At 37.3% G+C, this 18,421-nt stretch overlaps 1 protein-coding gene across 5 annotated transcripts in view; it reads left to right on the top strand.

The window, feature by feature from the left end:
• fam222ba (family with sequence similarity 222 member Ba) overlaps positions 1-18,421 on the top strand; it is a 61,590-nt gene that overhangs the window by 1,588 nt on the left and 41,581 nt on the right. For 2 of the 5 annotated variants that reach the window (XM_084114877.1, XM_084114873.1), the window contains exon 1: positions 3,511-5,105. The exons of 1 other annotated variant lie outside the window; for it this stretch is intronic. The gene's annotated coding sequence lies outside the window, so the exon portion shown is untranslated. Of the gene's footprint in view, positions 1-3,510; positions 5,106-6,321; positions 6,558-18,421 lie in introns of those variants that run through there. 2 more of the 5 variants (XM_084114875.1, XM_084114872.1) reach the window with 2 other exon arrangements.

The raw sequence follows: 18,421 nt of genomic DNA, 5'->3' as shown, positions 1-18,421 counted from the left end.
GCAGTATTTCACTGCAATTCCTTCTATTTTAACAAGATATCCAGTCATTGCTGAAGAAATGCAGTCCCCATCATTCTTCACTATAGGTTTTTTCAAGATGTGGCCATGCGTTACATCCACAACACACACATCATCTGTAATTTTGAGGTCTCATGCAACCACAAAATCTTTTTCCACTTCACAAGTAGGTCACCATTAGCAAACTATAGACATGCTTCCACATGGAACTTTTTTAGTAATAACTCCTTTACCACCCATTACAGCCTATAGTGCTATTATGCATACCGTGGACACATAAATACTATATATGGCATTGTTGTTCTCTTCTCTTAAAAGACTCCTTGTTTGCATGAGCTGTGTGAGATGACCTTTTCTGGCCAGTGTCATGTGGGATTTTATGTGTCTTTGTCTTCCTGGAAACTGAATCCTGGTAATTTACCCCTAAATTCTTAGTCTTCATTTTCACATAAGTCTTATGACCATCTGAATATTCATCCTTTAACTATGTGGTTTTTATCCAGAAAAGAACAGAGCCTCTGAGGAACAAGGGCTGAATACGTTAAATAAATTAAAATAATTTATTTGAGTGTCATAATTAAAATGTCACAAAACAAAAAACTCATTGTAAGATTTGTAAATATGCAGGTTTTGGTCTTGGCTTGGAATCATTTTAAATGGTTAAACAAATAAGAGAAGTTGACTATAACGAAAATAGTTCTGACAGGTCTTGTACATATATTCCAGTAGGTCTCTCCTCATCTTTTGCAGTGGAGACAGATACACACACTCACACACGCACAAAGATAAATATGTCCTGCAGTTACAGCACAGCACTACAACCTTTCTGCAGGCAAGGAGGAAAAACAAAGCTGCAGAGATGTTGAGTATACGACAGGCGTATAACAGGAGCTGGCCGAGCCGTGCTGGGTAGCTGCTACTCAGGCACAGACTTGCTCAGCCATTACACATGATTGCAGCACAGCACACAAAGAAACGCAGCTGGGGCATCCTCTGTCACATCCTCATCAAAACGCTTTGGAGAGAATCATTTTAAAAAGCACCCAGAGGTCATATTTTCCAGCCCTGATTCTAAGTTCGCTCTCTGACTGGAGCGGGAGAGAGAAAGACGGAGAAAGTAAGAGGAGGGAGAAAAATCATACTCTGTCAGGATTTCGCAATCAATACAACTTGTCTGTGAAGTGGATCAATAACGCATCTCCTTTGAAACAGTCAATCACGTCAGAGTTGGGCATAAAAAGCATAATTAGGACCACCGTTCCTTAAACATCCTGTCTTGAAGTCTTTCAGGGCCAAAGAAAGACACCATCCTGTGTCATTAACGTTGTATTATTGTGTGATGAAGCACACTGCTGAGCACTTCCCCTCAGCTGCCTGAGGCTCTGTGGGTGGAAAAAATGACTTTTCTACTGGTCTAGGATCAGCCATCATAACCTTAATAATTGAGCTTCAAGCTCAAGATTTCTATATTTCATTATTCCTGTGCACATAATGGCTTTTTCTTTTGAGAAAGCCTTGTGACCCTGAAATGATTTTCGAGCATGTTCAATGGCCTAGTCTGAACCAGTGTTTTCTTATTTCTAAATGGCAAAGATGAGAATAATTAGTCTTGATCACCACACAGTTCTGCCTACTATGAATCACACAATGCCTTGGTAATGATAATCATGATGAAAAGTTTCTGAGAGGATGTGCATTGAAAAGCATAAATATCATTATTCATTCTATCAAATGCTGTTTTAAAACGGCAGTGGTCCTACATATGTTGTCTGATGGTGTCGCTGGTTGCTTGCAGGACCACACATTGAGTGTTCAAAATGTATGACTTTTAACAAGTGGAACCAGAAAAGTAGGGAAGGAGGGAAATTCAGTTCCTTCCTGTTACAAACCTACGTAGCAATGTAACAGATTTGCATAATGCCAGCCTATGGTCTTCATTGGCTGACAACGAACAACACCTATTTTGACCCGCCTTCAAAAACTGTAGTAGGCCTAGTAGCTGAGGCCTGGAAGAGTTTGGTTCGTATTGTTGACATGTCGAGAAGAGACTGTTTTCAGCACTGCGAATCTGCTTTGCATGCGCTTCAAAAGGATGTGGACTTGGAAATGGAATTTATACAGAAAAACCTACGCCATCATTCGTATCACTGTGTATCAGGCATTTAATTTCCGACACACACTATAAGCGGTAGACCAATCACAACAGACTGGGCCATCTGACCACCAATCAGAACAGAGTAGGCTCTCGGAAAGGGGGGGATTAGAGAGACTGAATCTTTGAACAAACCGTTTTCAGACACTGTAAGAAAAGAGGTGATGTGCAGTGTATATTATGAAAAAATTAAAGTGATATTTTACCTATTGTCGAAGACCTCCAAATCAAAATAAGAACATTTAAAACAGCATAAGTGGGCACTTAAAAAAAATAAAAATATTGGCTGATGACTGATATGATACATATATTGTGCTTCCTGCCTATGGAAAACTTGACATAATGAACATGAAATAATATCTCAGCTGAGACGTTGGTTTAAACCTTAAAAGAAGTAAAGTGGGAAGCAATGAGTCTGTTCAGGATCAAGGAAGGAATTACTGAAGATAGACTGAGTGTTTTAATTCAGTCTGAGGGATGACTTCCCGAAAACGTATAAATATCATTCCTCCGATCCTAAGCTGTTTTAGGTGTCAGCATACAGGACATGTAGCAGGAGTGTGCAGATGGAAAATGAGATGTGAAAAATGTGATGGGGAGAGCATTTTAAATGTCAAGTGACTGATGGGCTCCACTGTTGTAACTGAAATGCTTTCCATAGTGCAGCGTGTATGGAGGATGTCAAGTATAATCGAAAGCATATAGGACGTACATAAATATATGGCAAGCTGAAAGTTTGATGTGTGGAGGCATTGTTGGAATGTGGGAACAGAAATGACGTGAGAAATATTTTGACAGGGCTTGTGTGAGATGGAGTCAGAGGCTATCTATCTATCTATCTATCTATCTATCTATCTATCTATCTATCTATCTATCTATCTATCTATCTATCTATCTATATATATATATATCATCTCTTTCTTTGATAAGAACATTATTTTGAGAAACAGCATAAATTATTATTTGCCAGTAGAGTACGTGCTGGCCTGGGACACAAAGGGTTAATTCTTCACATGGGGTGTATGAAAGTGGACATTTAGGAGGAAAGAGTTGAATTTACTGCATTTTAAAGGGGTAAGGTAAAGAATATTAGGAGAGATAGGGAAAATGTATTAGGATCAGGTTGCTAGTGCGTTTCATGTTTAGGCTTGTCTGTCAAAATACAGTTTTAATAGTTTTTCTTGTCCTCTAATGTGGATCCTTCGTTTTAACACACAAATGTGATACTTTACACCTATGAATTGTGTTTATACTCAGATTGCATATTAGACCGGTAGGTGACGATATACACACTCCGCTTGCGTTTCAGCAAAAATCAACAAAAGAAGAAGAAGGCTTCCGGCAAAATGGCGAACAGAGTGCAATTGTCGTGTTGAGTTCTAGCAAATGTCAATTTTTATTTATTTCCCACAGCTATTTTCTCACCTATAGGACGTTTAAGCACAGTTTTTTTTTCTTTCCAGATTGAAAGTCTTTGAAATATCATGGACTATTTGGTAATAGCCTACCTGTCGAGTCCGGTAATGTATGATGAGGTTTCAAGTGCAACTGTCAAACTCCATATTTACTTCTGGAATGACCAAGCGTGTCTCTGAATCGTTTAATTCAGAGCGCTTTGTAATTATGATTACATTATCATAAAAAATAGCCTACGTAATTAAATTTGCGAACAAATAACAAATCTGACGGGTTTACATATCTGTCTGGCTGCAGCACATCAATGGATAAGGAGCGTTATATATATTGTTATTATATATTATATTGTTATATATAAAGCACTTGATGCAGTTGTCCCCCCGTCTACCAAAAAGTCTTCCAAGTTTTGCTAAGTTTTTTTGCATTATTCTTTTTTTTCGGTGAAACTTTATTTTGTATCCTATTTATTGTGTTGCTAGTATATGTAAATAGTCTGTATTTGTGATAGCGATGTTCTCTTTTTACATAACATGTAGGAACAAATTGACACCAGTGGGCATATTTTAACGTTATACTCTAATAATTGTACCACAAGGGTAAACTTACTAAGTAAGTGAGAATATGCTAGAATAAAAAATGTTAAGAAAAAGTGTTTGTGTTTTATGCTTCTAGCAAAGCATGAACTGAGTGTTTGGTTGTTATTCTACCTATATTAACTTCCCTTACAGATCAGTGAAAACCATCAAGGTAAATCTTTTAGTTAATGAAATGGGTTAATCCCTCCTTAGACAATATGATTATTGACTTGTTGTCATTATGTTTTTCAAGCTATTATTTCTGATAGAGCTAAAGATTATGTAACTGGATGAACTAATACAATTACTAAAATATAATTTGTCACTTTTCTGTCTCAGAGAGTAATTAAAAAAGAGGATAATAATCTCACAAATGACATTCACCAAGCTGCACTGAGCTATCATGGGTTTGTAGAGAATGATAAATCTTTGCAGTCACAGCAACATAGCGAGAAGAAAAGGGCCAAACATTAGATAAGACTATCGTGATTTATTGCAACAATAAATGCGTAAATGCGTGCAAGACATGATGCTACAAGAATACTCAGCTCTGAAGTTAGAGTAAATATGTCATACTTAGATTCAGGGAAGATTTGTGGGATTGGCTGGAGACAAAAACGCCTTCAAAAACTGCCTTTTGCAGAAATAATTATATTTGACACAAATATTTACATTTGTGTGCGAATGTGATTGGTTTTGCCCCTGTGTTCTTTTAAATTGCGTTAAATGTTATCCATGTAAGAAAGAAAATGTTTGGACCACAGCCATTGTCTGTGACGCGAGCGCTGTAGCGCATGCGCCGGAAGTTGCTGCCGCAGACAGCAACACTGATTCGGCAACGCAGACCAACAACACTAGGGAAAAAAAAATCAAAACACCGAATCCAAATAATGCTAATCCAATACGATGTTCTGCGCAATGTATAATGCTATGATCCACGGAGAGTAAGTACAACATTTGAATGATAACTGTACTGATTTTGTGCACGGTTGCTTAGGCTAGCCTACTATCCATCTTTTCCATCAGGCTTATGAAGCAACAAAGGAGTCAGCTCTCTATTTCATTTAGTGTGAAAGAGATGGTTAATAAGCACTTGGCCTTCTACTTTAGGCCAAAACACGGGATTGACGTCAGTGCTTAAAAAAACAATAGTTAAATAAGCTACACCGAAAATCCGCTTTATGTGAGTTGCATTTATTTAAATGTTAATTTGGGGCTACTGAATGCTGAATCCTCATGAATGAATGGATATTTAGCTGCAGTTCTTGTAACTGTGATGTGTTGTATTTCCTCACAAATTGCTCGCAATGTTCTTGTTTTCTCAGCAAATATTCAGCATTTCTAAAGCATAGGCTGCATTTTTATGGACACTTGGTGTTGTTTCAGGGCCTTTTAGAAGGCAGACTGCAGACTTCGCATTTGATCCTCTCGGGGGGAAAATGATATAAATGTATGTCCGTGACCTTTGCTGAATATCAAAGGCGTTGTCTCGAAATGTCACCGGGGATTTCTCCGCCGAGAAGCAGTGCGGTATTTGAAGCTGGGGGTTTTGACAGCCGACAGCAGATTGGCTGGTGGGTGGAAAGTTATAAAGCCGCATATCATTAAATGGCTTATTATGGTTTGTGGAGAATTGACTGCGATCCACATGCACATACATGCACGGTTTTTGTGAACGACGCTTGGCCATTTGGATAGCAATGTACAGTTGCTCTGTCATAAATCTCAGTTGTAGTCTAGCCAGATGGAGTCGTTATAAAGCCTTTGAGCGTAAAGAAATTACATGACTTCACAGGACACCCATGCGGCAAGTAATAGTCTTTGCTTCATTAAAATTAAACCGAATGCTGAAATTTAACTGAATGCACCTGCTTCATTATAATAGCCTACCAATTGTGTTTGCCTTGAATAGTGCTTTCTGTAAATTAAAACCCCCTGCAACAAGCTTCTTAAAGTCTGCACCAAGATGTTTATGATTTAATACGCAATGTTTTGGCTAGATATCTGCTGTTTCAGATGAAAGGGGTCGGCAAGGTAACAAAGGATTGACGTCATGCATCGCATCCGCCCGCATGACTTCCAACTCGAAGTCCCGCCCCTTTTATTTAATGATTGGTCGAACGCGCCGCTAGGCGCGTCCTAGTCTAACCGAGAGCCAATCGGAAGAAGGCTTCCGTGTTGATGTAAAATAGTGGGGCGGGGCTAGTTGGCGGAGAAACCAGTGCGATAGACGCTACTGCTCAATCTGAATCTGGTGTTGGTGTCTTTGCGGCTGCTCGTGTTGAATTGGCCACTTTCTGTCGCGGACCAGAGGATCTTTAACCATGCATTTCGGTCTTGTGGATTGGTGCTAAATGATTTCGTCGAATGTCATCCGTAAATAACTGGATCCCGGGGTAAGATTGAAGCTTATATGTGTTGCCGTAATTTATTCTTGAGCATATGTTTTGATCTCCGACCGTGTTGCGTGTTTTCATCAGAGGATTTAATGCAGTCAGCAGACACTTGGCAGCACTGAGCTTTTCCCATCTGTGTAACTGGCAAACAACATGATTCACTGGCATTCCCTGCATTGCATGCTCAGTAGATTATTATTGCATGCAAAAGTTTAGCTTTAACATATTTTGAGGGGTGACCGTTGTGAAAAAAATAAGTGCAATGTAAAGAGCATCACTGGTTGATCTAATTCTGAAACAATTACTGTTGGTTTTTATATTCAGGTGGTTTTAGTGTGTGTGTGTGTGTGTGTGTGTGCGCGCGCCATGGACTCTTTCTAACCATTCCTAAAAGCGCAATTATCTAAGGCTAGATAGTGTTTATTTGATTTACGGCTCCGGTATCTTGTGCTCACTCAGTTAAACCCAGAGCTTGACATTAGTTACCCACTGAGTGCAGTTTTATATCATTGCGCTGTCTTCTGTCTGCCCTACATTTTCCAAAGGCTGGATAATTAAATTTCAGACTCATATTTCCAGAGAAACACGGTCTCCTATTCTCAGTACAATTATCGAGCGTGGTGAAGGATCATTTTGACATCTGGGTGTAACGTTTCTCTTCTATCATGAGCCATTATGTGATTTGGCTAAATGAATGGATCACGGGGGCAGTGCTTTCCAATATGCATGCCTACTCATACATAAATACATTTTCACTTGTGCATTTGTCCTTTCTGCAGTCACAAAATCCAGAGTAACTAGTCTCCATTTGCTGTATTTCAGTTTGCTTTAATTGATAGGCTGTTCATTTTTACATGACATAAACTGTATGCACATTATTTTTTGGTGACATGCACAGCCAGCTAGCTTGATTTTTGGGTTTTTTTTTTTTGGGGGGTTTTTTGTGGAAATATTTTCATTGGCGGTGCCGGAGAAGAAATATATGTGCTTTCTGACCATTCTTTATTTGAAACAAATTACTCGACATTAATTCGTTGTTTTTAGTGCTGTTGTATAAAAGCGACATCACACTTGTGGTTTAGTACACTTATCTTTTTTCTGAAGGTGCAATCACCTTACAAAGCAAAGATATATGGGATCTAGTTTGTAGAACATAGATGACACAAACCTCAAGGTGACAATCAACTAATGTGAAAAAGTCAGCAAACAGCAAAACAATAATCCTATAACAGTAACCGCATCATTTATGCATGCTGCAGTGCATGCTGGGAACTGACAAACCCTTAACATTTCAGCAGTATTGTTCAATTCTTTGTTCAGACAACTGTTTTTGACTAGCTGGAACAACATCAGGGGGATTTTGTTGGTCTAACATGGGATTTTATGTAGTTTCATGTAATACACAATTCTTGGTATTCATGACTTAAAAGATCCGTGCTTATAATAAGAACAACAACGCTTTTGCTCAAGTGGTATTGCTTAAATGTCAATATCAACCAGTAAGTAACCTCTGCTAATAACAGTGTGGTCAGTCACAATGTTAAAATATCTCCAGGTGCTTATTTTTGCAACTCATGGCAACCTGCTGATGCATTTGATAATTAACACATTCCTCTATGAGTGTATTGAGGGCTTATGGCTGCATTCTTCTCTTTAAGTGGTTTATGTTTAATTGACCTTCCTGTGCTAACCAAGTGGTAAACAGAGTGGGAACAGGCTTGATTTCCAGTGTTTGTCTTTAATGTTTGCCATTAATAGTAAGATAGAATCGCTCATTATAGTGGAAATGCCAGACAGATGCGGTAACCTGTTTTTTTGTGAATACCATAAATTCATCTCATTCCAGAAAGAGACGTGCCTTGCTGCTTTTGTACAGCTGGAGAGGAATGATGAATGGTTTTGATCATGTAATTATCACTGATCATATGTTTTATTAAATAACTTTGTGCTGTGATCAGTAAGTTGTATGCTAAAATTTAAGCATGAGGAAAGTACCAACAATTTGCAGTCATGTGATGTGAGTTCATATTCTGGCTGTTGATTCTTGTCCTTTGCCTGTGAGGCTCGGTGTCATGTTGTAAATAGTGATAGTAATCGCTGAGAGAGACACAGACAATCTTGTGATTTTGAAGATCAGTTGAATGAGGTCCAAGTGGACAGATTTCTCAGCTGAAGGAGTCAACAGATGACAAATCACAGCATAAGTGATGGAGAGGAACCCAAGTGGCGGCAGTGAAGAAGATGGAGATGATGAGAATTTATGGGCTGAGTGTGTTAATCTCAACCTGAATGTGGTGGTGATTTGTGTGAGTTTTTTTTTAACACATTGATCTGGTGCTATTATTATGCACATCTTATTACAGGAAGCTTTCAGATATGTGAAAAGTTTCTGTTTCCCAAGATCTTATCTGATCGTAATTTTTTTTGTCTATCAAAAGTCCTATTGGTCATTTACGTTTTTTAAAAACATCTAAATGACTGCAAAAATTGTTTCCAGTTAAAAGCCAAATTAAATATGATTCTCAAAGGCTCTCAGAAGTTCTTAATGTTTCTCTGCCCGTTTGTATTATATAACATCTTTTATTTAAATTTTGCCTTTCAAGAGAGCTTGTCGCTCAAAGCTTGCACATCCAGCCTGCGTGTGTTTGTGGTGTGAATGCACATTTGCACAGCTGTTTTCCACTGCACGTCAGCTGGAGAAAAATGCATGTACGCAGGTCTGTGTCTCATCTCTTTCCCCACCTATTGAGTTAAACACCCAGCTGTTAATCCAGGCCACACACACACACACACTTTTTCAGTTCTCAACATCTTTAGTTACACTAGGGCCATAAAGCCTCTCTGCCGTCTCTCTCTCATGCCTGCCCTTTATATCGCTTCAAACAGACCAGATCTCTCTTTTCCTGCACCCTAAAGCAAGAAGTATCTGTGGCCTGACTCATAAAATCCCTTTGAATGAGGGTAAACTGCAGGTCTGAAGAGATCAGCTGAGAAAGAGACTGAGATAAGCCTGTTAGATGAGAGTAAGGAGCCTGATGTCATTGTGGTCAATTGGGCCATATGCTTTTACTGGACAGGTCTGGGTGGTCTTACAGGGCCTTTGTGATTTGGGATGCCTACCGATTCTCTGTTTTGTTTATGGTTGAACTCTGTTTGTTGTAGGTAGATAAAGAATGGGAATGTGTGTGAAAGAGATTTGTACAGGGGTTTATTTAACTGTTAATGGTAATGTGTGCTAGTGTTTGTGAATCATGCCAAGCTATAGCTGTAACATTTTTAACAAACATTTTTATGCATCAGACCAGAAGACAAGAGAATATCAATCTAGAGAAGGAAATTGCTAATTGTCTACTTTTCAAAAGACTAATCAATATGTAGGAAAATGGCATTGCTCTGCACTAAAATTACTACAGTCATGCTAGATTTGCAGGGAATGCAATGTCTGATGAAGTTTTACCCATGCTGGAACTGATAGCCGATAACCGTCCATTTACAAACCACATGGCATTTGGTGTCATGTATTTAAAGTCAGCATGAAGAGGAAGTTGCGATTACTTTCAAACAAGAAATAATGTAGGGTGGGACCTGAGTTTGTCCATGGGGAATTGATTGAATCATTGGATTGTTGTAGTTTGCTTGCTGTGATCTCATGTGAGTGACAGGTTGTGTCTCGCGCAGAAAAACACTTCATCTCATTTAATGGTGACTTAAATGTAAATGTAAACCATCTTGAAATATACGTTTGCCCTGCTAATCAAACAGCTTATTTGTAATGTATGCTTGAGTTTAACCAGTTTAACTGTTCTTTTCTCACTTGCATAAACTGAAAATAAGTCCTAAATTTTGACATTTAAAATGTACATTAATTATGAAATCAGAGGTTTCCTGCACATGAACGCATTTTGTCAGAGAAGTATTTTTATGACGATTGTTTGGGCACCTTTGAAGCAGTACTTGTTCAACCAGGAAGATCAGATAACATATCTGTTAACCGTTAAGGGCATGAGAAAGTCATGAGGTGTGACACTATTCAAACAAAAATGCAGGGCCGTAATGTTTTTGTCATTGATAGATTAAAAACATTGTCATGTGGCAGTAGGTGCTGCAGTCATGGTTGCTGATTTTAGGCACTGAAACCTATAACTGCATTAACTAATTGTCTAATGAAACAGAATGACATAATTTAATGTAAGGTGTATTTGTTACCACACTGGCTGCATGATCAATTCTTCCATAATATATCTAGAAAAAATGTACGATTAATAACTACACAAATAACAGTATTTGCAGGGATCATTTCTTATTCAGTTTTCAACACAGTATTTTTTACACCAATCCCAGATTTGCATGTTATTAAAGGATAGAAACCAAAAACCATTCATAATCAAAAGCTTCATTGGAAAGTCAAGATCAATATGAGAATGTGATATTTGTCTTTTGCTTTGTACATATTTATAGAATAGGCTGTATGGTAATTGGTAACACTATATTTCAGTGTCAAATTATCACTAGATGCTTATTGGCATACATTACTAGGATATTGGCTGTTTATTAGTACTTATAAAGCCCATATTAATGCCTTATTCTGCATGACTATATTCTACATACCTTAATCCTGCCAATACCTAAACTTAACAACTACCTTACTACCTATTAATAAGCAATAATTAGGAGTCTGTTTACTCTGTTAAGGCAAAAGTCATTGCTAATAGTTAGAGAGTCTCAGGGGTATAATTTGGAAAAAAATGAAATGGAAAACTTGCTTATCTTTCTGAGTAGCAGCAGTATGTACAGTGACTATTGATTGATTGATTGGTTTATTTTGTCTTGTTCTCTAGAATAAAATAGGAAATTCTTAAATGTCAACCAATGAAATATTCAGATCTGTCATCTATATTGAGACATCTATATGGTACCTGTAAAGGGAAGTGTTTGCATGCATGTGCCTTAGTGATATGGCCAGTATAATGACACCTATTCTACAGGACGGATTAGATCTGTATTTTTAGGAGGGTGTGTGTGTGTGTGTGTCTCATTCTGTAGAAGAGGAACGTGTTTATCCCCTCTGTCTCTGCATCTGCCTGTAAGTTGAGCAGTAGGGCAGCAGTCATCTGCTCTTATCTGTTTACGGCTCTAGATAAGACCTCTGGAACGGGATATCTGACCCTCCCTTCTGTCTCTGCCCTGCTGCATAATGAGGGTTTGCTTGGCAAATTGCATGTCTGTCCAGTATAATCTGAAAAGATGCCATTAGCATGGCAGCACTATCATCTCTTGTTCGGGTGCCAGGGCGGCCTGCTGCGTGTTGGCACCTCTGAGGTCATGCAACACTGAGCTGTAGTCGTGAAGAGAAGAAAGTGTGATCTGCCTCCAACTGGAGGGGCCATGGGGCACAATCATGTGATGAAGTCAATTTTGAACTCAGAAGTGCCTCAAAAAGTGCTGGTGTTTGTTTTTACCTTTCACCTCAGCTAATTGGAGTCCCTGTGATAGTTGCTACACTGTATATGATTGTTACCCCTCTCTCTCTCTGTAGGGCCCTATATTCTTCCATCCTCATCCTCATTATTATTATTAATATTGGTAATAATAATAATAATATAAACAATTTAAATTAGGGCTGAGTATTGACATAAATTGTAGGATTTGATTCAATGTTCAATTACAAGGTTACAATTTGATTCAGTTCCTATTTCGATTAAATTCCATTCGATATTGATTAATTGGCATGTGTGTCGAGTACATGGCAAATTTTCTCAAGGAAAAAAAATCTCTTAAAATTGTGATTTGTATAGGTGCAACCTACATTTAAATTAAGTTTAACATTTTAAGTTTTTTTATAACAATAACATTGTAATAACTTTTTAATTAGCCTCCATAATTGTTTCTATAAACATTTAAAGGGTGGCATCTATGTAAGGGATAATGTAGAGCGAGGCGGTTGTTATACACGGGTTTCTTGTATACAAACAATACCGGATGCGCGCGCATCCAGGAGGCAGAAAACCGCTATCTGTTATGCCGAGTTCTGTAAAAGAACATTGTAATTAACGTAGATTTCGCATTGTTTGTAATTTCTTGTTGACTCAATAATAAACTGCAATTTCAGAGTTGGATCTGTTTGTTTGTGTTTCATATTAATATAACATTATGTAAAACGTCCAACTGTTTACGAATCAAAATCCGGACATACTGTGATGCATGTATGAATTATCATGTTAGACTAAGTTAGTAATGTAATAGCCAATGTTAGCAGTGCAGCATCTATAGAGCCCGAATTTGCTTTTATATAAGTTAACCTTGTTTACGTTACTTTACGACCTGCAACATTTCATGACACATATAACGTTACTTTACTGTAAATCAAAGATTTGACGATGGATTATGTGGGAAGCCATTAGTACCTCCGACCGTGGCGATTATATTAAAAAAAACGTACTCTCAGCAATGGTGAGATCTTGCCGGATCCCTACGCAATACATGACGATCTTTGGATTGTGGATGACAAGAAGTGGCCAGCAATTGTATGGCCTGATATATATAATTATCTTATTCAGACACCAAGTGTGTATACAAGAGAAATGATTAGAGCGTACAAATCCCTTGATGCATACAACTACGTGCTATGGTCATGTGCAGCTCGTCAAATTATGAAAGAATATAACATACAACTTCCTCCTTCTGTCCCACTCTTCCATTCGCCTAGATTTGGAATTACAACATGTATAATTTAAATGAGCAGATAAAACACAACAGATAGGCCTGCATGTAAATAAATTACGCAACAACTCCTTGGCATTTTGACTTAGCGACAACACCACCACTTTGCTACTAGCCTAAACCCTTTACTCTGGTACGAAGACCGCGGGTCTTTTGCCTCCTGGTTGCATGCACAAGCAGTGATGACATCGCCGAGAAATCCATGTATAGTGAATACAACCCCGACAGACTGATCTTGAATCAGCCTGAAGGGGTTGTATTCGCTATAACAACCCCCTCGCTCTACATTATCCCGCTTATTACATGGCTACCTACCAAATAAATCAATAATTTGACACAAAATATTGATTTAAAAAGGAGTTTATTGATTTAAAAACGATTGTATTGCTTCCGCTAAAGAAAATAGTCCGTTCCGTCTCTACGGTTAGAATCCTGCGTCCATAGCAACGCCCTGTTTTTCATGGCAACGGTGTGTTATCCTTAGCAGCGGTCTGATATCAAGAAATAACAGACCGCATTCTACATTAGAATTCAACCAAGCCATGTAATAAAGAAAGATGTCGAATGTAGAGATGTACCGATCGACCGGCCAGGGACCGGAAGTGTCAAAATATCCATCTTGCCGAGTATTCATTCAGTTTTGTCCAAGTTTTGGAACCTAATTAGTTGAGAAAGATAACGCATGTTGTGTAACAGTACATTGGATCCGTGCACAAACTCTTAAAGTGACAGCAGCCTAATATTCCTGCTGTTGTCTGTCATGTTAATAAAAGAACAAAAGACAAAGAAAATCACTCTCTGCTCTGAATAACTTTTGTAACTAATTGTAAGCATTAATCTGCATTTAATTTTTACAATGAAGACTATCCAGTGTTATTTTACATTTGATTTCTTTAATTTCTGTATTATTACTAACCTGAATACTGTATACCCACCTGAAAAATTAAAACTGTGTTTATTTCGTATCTCTCATTATTCTATTGCATTTATTTGTGCTGTTGTTTTGTTTGTTTTACTTTTTTAATTTTTTTATCAAATTAAAAATTTGCATTGATTTTTGTTTGTATATTATGCTGTCAATTATAGGCTAGTTCTTTGAAAGAAAATCTGAATCGGCAAAAACTGGTATTGGCAGGTCACACTTACAAATAAATAGAAAATTGAAATCGGTGCATCTCTAGTTGAATGACACATTTTTCATAAATTTGCGGCATTTGAATGTTTTGTTGACAGTCATTTTGACATGATTGCTCATCTTCATCCTTCAACCCTTCTTTGCCAATCATGCTGATTTGCATGCACGCAGATAGCCACACTCCTTTAACAAGAGACAGGCAGATTGACACAAATCTGGCATATTTTTGCTGTTGTTTTGGACATGAGCTATAATTTATGTATTTTTTTATGTCAGTTTTCCATTTTAATGTCAAGCTGTTTACAGATGCTACATGGACTGTTGTGTATGTTGTATATGTGTGTGTTTCATTTGTGTTCTTTTTTGTACGTGTTATTGAGACAGGGATAATAAATAATAAAGCTACATCGAGATGACAGGATGATGTGATTGTTGATTCCTTCTGGATCAGAGAACAATATGGCGAAACATAAAAGGTAAATGTCAGGTTACATGGAGCAGGTTGAGTCCGCTGACAATCAGAGAGATACAGAGGCAGGGAGGTTGTTGTAGATATTTGGCATGTCTGTTAAATTTGATCATGCCAGCCTCTGCTCTGCCGCTCATAAAAGCTCTTTGATGAATGTTCTGTGCCACAGGCGAGCACTTACTGTCAGCCCTTGCCATTGGTTGCTTTTTATCAGAGGCCAGCCCCATTGGCTGTTAAAGATCTACATCCCCCTCAGGTCAAAATCAGGGCTGTCACACCAGTCAAGCCAACTTCTTCACAGAAATTTCAAAAGATTCAGGAAAGAGAGCTAAAATCTGTGGGTTTGGATTATTTATTTATTTATTTATTTATTTATTGGGGGGGGGGGGGGGATCTTTTGTCTTTTTCCATTTCTTTCTTCATGATAAGAGAGGAAAATGTAGACTCACTTGCCTTAGATTTCTTGTGTTGGCCACTAGGGTTGCATGGTATACTGGTAAAAAAAAATTACTACAATCATCATTGTGCAAATTTCAGTACCTGACCTATATGGCAATGTGTTCATGAGTTTAAGTATTGTGACGTAAAATGTAAAAAAGTTAATTTGTTGCTTATTTGAGATTCACTAATTTGTTTATTAATGCATTTAGCAAAATTTAATTGAAATCAAATCCATATGGAATGCTTATTAAGACAATTTCACTTTTTGTATGTTGTTAAAGTGGGTTTTGTGTAAGGGATAATGTTATAATTGTTATCGCAGAAACCGGCTGGATGTACATTATCCCGCTTATTGCAAGGCTGCTTGCCACATAAGTAAACATGAAATATTGACTTGAGTTGAAATATTTCATTAGGTCTTAATGCAAAGCTTCCACAAAGAAAGTGGCTGCTAGCAAGCGGCATGTTTAAACTAGATGGACATTTAAGGGATATGGTACATTCATACCACTTATTACATGGCATTTTGGATATTGATTTGAGATGAAACTGTTTTAAAATCGTAGGCTACCTGTTTTTGATCTTCTAATCCATTACAGTGTACAAAACAATCGTTGGCAGCAGCTGCGTTTGTATGAAACGAGAGTGAGTCTGCAATACCCGGATGACATAATTAAATAACTAGCCTACACAAAATATTGATTTAAGTTTTAATATTTTATTAGTTCACCAATTTCAAATCTTCCACAAAGAAAAAGCATTTCTAGCAAGCGTAGCGCTGACTTCAGTTACCTGGATAAGCCTGCGCTATCAGTTTTTACATTATATATAAATATGTCTGTTTTTCAATAGTCTAGTTGTCACTTAAATGTTTAAAAAAAATGAAAATGATAGGAAAATCATCTAATTTCTTAAAATTTGATGTACCTAAATCATAAGATAATATTAATCATAATAAATAAGTGATCTTTACATTTTGTACCAAATTATCTACAAAGTGTGGGGAAAGTTTAATATTATTGTAGAGTTCATTGTTTGCATTTCCTATGTGTTTTAGTTTATTTTTTGTACTTTAAAAATGAACTCAATGTTTTGTTTACGATTTAATATGGAAACCAAGGTACCAGATACCAAAAGTTTGGTGTTGATCCAACCCTATTTGCCACACATCTGTTAGCGCTGAGCCTATTAAAAAGCATGTCTGAGGATTAACGCTGTGTGTTTCTGTCACTATCTCTCGGTTTCACTCTCAGCCTAGTTTTTTTGCAAGCCCTCTTCTGACTAAATACTTTGTCTGTAGCCATGTTTTGTGTGTGTATGTTTATTTCACATTAAAGGGTGAATGTAAACGTCAAAAGAGTATTGACCTGGATATCCTGTAAAAACCCTTTCATTGTGCAGCGGCACAAGAGTCCCGCCATTATGCGAGTGTGTATGTGTGTAAGTGTTTGTTTAGCGTGTATGTGTGTGCAAATTTCAGAGCGTGTGTGTTATTTCAGTGTGAGGGATCCAGAGGGGAGAATAGGGGCCCTTTATATGGCCAGTGAATCAGTGCTTCTGTTAAAACCCATTGTTGAGAATGCTGAATGCTGAATGCTGCACAGGACCAAATGGACAGATGACATTTATTCTTGTTGTAGACAGCGGAATGGATTGCTTTAACCACCATATTTATTTATTTATTTATTTATTTATTAAAGTATAGTAGAGAGGGCAGGGATGAATAACAGTGCTTGTATGCAATGGTAAGAGAGAAGGTAAAGGGTAAGCATTGACCTTCCCTGGGCCTGAGTGAAAGAAGTCATTCTGAATGGACGTTTGTGTTCAGAGCTGAAGTCAGTGTGTGCTGCGTGTTCATTTTGAGAGTGACTTCTGCCACGCTAGATTAACCTCAGCACCTTTGGACATTTGAGGCAGGTCCATCTCCCTTTCACGTGTTTGAGAGATTGGATTCAGGGTGAGAGAGGCGGGGGTTCAGCCTGACATACAGTATTACCGGCGATTCTTGATCTGTTCTGTTGTGAGCAGATGTTGTTTAGTGTATGACTACCAGGCATGTTTTGTGTGTTACAGTCAAGTATGTATGTATGTATGTATGTATGTATGTATGTGTGTGTGTGTGTATATATGTATATATATATATATATATATATATATATGTATATATGTATATATATGTATATATGTATATGTATATATATAGGCTATATATATATATATATATATATATATATATATATATGTATATGTATATATACATATACATATACATACATACACACACACATATTTGACTGTAACACACAAAACATGCCTGGTATATATATATATATATATATATATATATATATATATATATATATATATATATATATATATATATATATATATAATGTATATGTATATACACACAAGAATAAATAAAGGAATCACAGGAATAAATTACATTTAAAAAATAAATGAATTAAATTACATTTAAAAAATATAAACATAAAATACTTTTTTCAAAAATCTAAATATATTTGTATTTTGTTGTTTTTTATGCAGAAAATTGTTGAACTATGGTATAAGTCCACAACGACTGCCATATCAACAAACAAAAACTACTGAATGCACCTTTAACAATTCATGAGACTTTGGATTTTAGTAGCCTAATCTATAAGTAGGCGAATGACAGGACTTTTAGTTCATTCCTTTTTAAAGCAAAAACAAAAATGAGAAATTAACTCACTTGTCGACCAACCTGACCCATCCCATTCAGTCTCTCTGCCTTGAATTCAGCTTGCTTGCATTTCTTTTAACAAGTTATTCATCCCTGAGACACCTCTTTGTGTTCTCAGACCCTCATAAAGTTCCTTCAAAAAGATCAACTGTTGTGACAACTGTCAGGCCACATCAAGATCTGCTATCTAGAGTGAGGGTTTATTAATTTCAAGCTGCAGGCTAACTAACGTCTCTGTTTACTAGCCTGTCCACAGCACATGGTCTCACTTTCTCAGCTAACTAATCCAGGAATGTGTCTCCACGCTGGATGAACTCAGCTGAAGGGATCGCATTGCCCTTTAACGACAGGTCAGAGATGAGGAGTGTACAAGTGAA

This window comes from Abramis brama, assembly GCF_963993115.1.
Source record: "Abramis brama genome assembly, chromosome: 5".
Lineage (NCBI taxonomy): Eukaryota > Metazoa > Chordata > Actinopteri > Cypriniformes > Leuciscidae > Abramis > Abramis brama.
The sequence above is the reverse complement of the archived record's forward strand: the minus strand, read 5'-3'. Positions and strand labels throughout refer to the sequence as shown.